Consider the following 3298-nt stretch of genomic DNA (forward strand, 5'->3'; position numbering starts at 1 on the left):
AGGAAGTAGTAGATTTAGAGGATGGAAAACTCTGGAAAGATGCTATGGTTGATGAAATGGAATCTTTGCACAAAAATGAGGCTTGGGATCTGGTGGAGTTGACGGCTGGAAGGAAACCCATTAGCAACAAATGGGTGTTCAAGAAGAAGACAAATGCAGAAGGAAAGGTGGAGAAATACAATGCTCGGTTGGTAGCAAAAGTTCATTCCCAGGTGCCGGGAATTGATTTTGGTGATATTTTTTCTCCTGTTGCCAAGGTAACTTCTATTAGATTACTTTTATCTGTTGCTGCTGCTTTTGATTTTGGGGTGGAACAGATGGATGTGAAGATAACATTTCTTCACGGGGATCTGGAAGAGGAGATCCACATGAAGCAACCTGAAGGTTTTGTGGTGAAGGGTAAGAAAGAACTGGTATGCAAGTTAATGAAATCTTTGTATGGGTTAAAATAGTCACCAAGGATGTGGTATCAGAAATTTGATACATTTATACAGGGACTTGGCTTCACCAGAAGAAAAGTAGATTACTTTGTGTATTTTAAATTAATTGGTGACCGTGTTATTGATCTGGTCTTGTATGTGGATGATATGTTGTTGGTTGGAAATGACAAAGAAATTATCCAGGATTTGAAGACCCATTTGTCCTCCAAATTTGACATGAAAGATCTTGGTGCTACAAACTATATTTTGGGCATGGAAATTAAAAGAGATCAGAAAAAGAGGAAGATCTGGTTAAACCAGAGGAAGTATGTCAAGAAAATATTGCAGAGGTTTAATATGCAGGATAGTAAATCGGTGAAGGTTCCTATTCCTGTAGGTGTAAAGTTATCTACTGAACAGTGTCCCAAGACACAAGAAGAGGAAGAGGACATCTCCCATGTTCCATATGCAAGTGTAGTCGGTAGCCTGATATATGCGATGGTCTGTATTAAACTAGACATTGCACATGCAGTGGGAGTATTGAGCAAGTTTATGTCAAAACCAGGGAAGGAACACTAGACAACAGTGAAGCGGGTTTTCAGGTATTTGCGTGGCACTAGTGATTATGGTTTGTGCTACCAAGGAAGACCATGATTGGACAAAGTGTTGGATATTCGTGGCTTTGTTGATGTAGACTGGGCTGGAGATCTGGATCAGAAAAGATCTACAAGTGGGTATGTGTTTAACCTATTTGGAGGTGGAGTCAGTTGGATAAGTAAGAAACAATCTGTAGTGGCACTATCAACTTCAGAGGCAGAAAACATGGCAGCCACTCATGCAAGCAATGAAGCAGTTTGGTTGCAGAGATTATGTTCAAGTATGGGGTTAGTACAAGGAGATATAAGGATAGATTGTGATAGCCAAAGTGCAATTTTCTTGGCAAAGAACCCTGCATATCATTCAAAGATAAAGCACATTGATGTTTAGTATCACTTTGTGAGGGATATGATAGAAGACAAAAATGTGTTGCTGGTAAAGGTGGACACTTTGAAGAATACTGTAGATGCATTGAAAAAATATATGAGCTCTGAGAAGTTCTCTTGGTGTAGAGAAACAATGGGCATTGCAGTGCTAGATAAATGACTAAGCTCTCTTGTGGCCCCCTATGGAAAGTAAACAGCAAGTGGGAGAATGTTGGGTTGTGTTATATTCTTTCCATGACTAACCAACGTAGTTAACCAGGGGGTTAGAAGGGGGGCGGAGCCCCCCATTCATTGTACTGATTACTTAGCGGGGGGGAGTGACAGGGGCTTTGAGGGGTGCAGGTATCCCCACTCTCTAGAAAATTTTGTTTTTGGACCCTATGTTAGGTTGGGCGGACCTACCTATGGTTTTGTGCATGATTTTCACACATAGTTTTGGATGCGATAGTTTTCGGTCCATGGTATTGGATGCTTCGGCATGTATAAATATGTATTGTAACATTGAAAGGAACATAATGAAAAATCAATCTGGTAGTCCTGGTTTTAGGATCGATGGGAAAATCTCTGTGTATATGTGTTTTATGTGTTATTCTCTTGCATTGTTTATTTTCTGTGTTTTAGAATACGTATGCAGGTAATTTCTGTACGGGGTTAAAACCTACACAATTGAAGTCAAATTTCAAAAATCAAGAACGTGGGTTTTGTGTAGAACGACATCAGTTAGAATTCCTAAGGGATTTTTCGCAAAATTTTGAGCCTTTTGGGAGATTTACTCAGTTATCTTAAGGGTATATACCCATATTTCGTGATGGAGCAATGCCTTGATGGGGTTGTGAAGCATTGGAAATGAAGCTAGCTGTGCTGAATCATGGGCTTCTATTTCCAATTAGAAATGTTAAGATGATAACACAAGCAATGTTATTAGAAAATAACAAATGACAAGTTATCATTTTTATCTCGCAAAAAAAAAGGAAAAAAAAAAAACTCTATCAGGAGAAGTTTAGAAGAGTAGTTAGCAAAAAAATTTAAAGTTTTCACAGTCCTTCTCTCCAGAAAATGAAAATGTTAGTTACAGAATTCAAACAAGGAGTTAAAAGGAAGAGACAAATATTTATCCATAATCTTCTCGAGTGCTATACAAAAGTAACAAGGTAGCATCAAAAAATATTATAGTTGTTTTGTTATAGATTCCAGTTTTCGCAACTTGTGGAATATATTATCAATACCTAGTTTATGTAAATGAGCATGAGTCAAACATGCTAGCTTTGTTGAGTTGCAAATGCCCAGATGCAACCTGAAATCAAATTTTTTGTCCACAATGTGCCAATTTATTTTCTCAGCCTTATCAATAGAAAGTATTTGATCATGGAATGTTATTGATGCCTATGATCATTTGGCAATGGTGAAAAGCAATTGGAGAATTTTCTATGTCTTGAGCTAGTGGTTTCAAACCAAACTATTTGTAAGCCATTGTATTTGAGAGGGTCTCTTCCACAACATTTCATATGCTCTGTTTTTGAAGATTTAGACTATACCGTGCAAGTGGCGTTTTTTATTTATGATAACCAAGTTTTTGTGAGAAAGGGCACAATGAGTTTTTGGTGAAAGGTTCGCTAGATGCAGAATTTCCCTTTGAGGTTTCAAATGTGTCAATCGCTTTGGGCATATTATTTAAACACATTTCATAAGAAGAGGTTGCATGAAAACTTTGGGTGAAATTATTCATGAAAATAAAATTCAAACCCAAATTTGAAGGTTGTAATGGATTGCATTCCATAGAAAATCTAGATTTGAAAGGAAATTTTCCAGGATATAGTTGTCAAAATATCTTCAAGGAAAAGGATATTTATCCTACATTTAGGGGAATATGATAGATCATCAGTCACGGGAAATCAG

This window comes from Pinus tabuliformis, chromosome 6 (genome assembly GCF_031772625.1).
Source record: "Pinus tabuliformis cultivar Carrire ecotype Pingquan chromosome 6, CPIR1, whole genome shotgun sequence".
NCBI lineage: Eukaryota > Viridiplantae > Streptophyta > Pinopsida > Pinales > Pinaceae > Pinus > Pinus tabuliformis.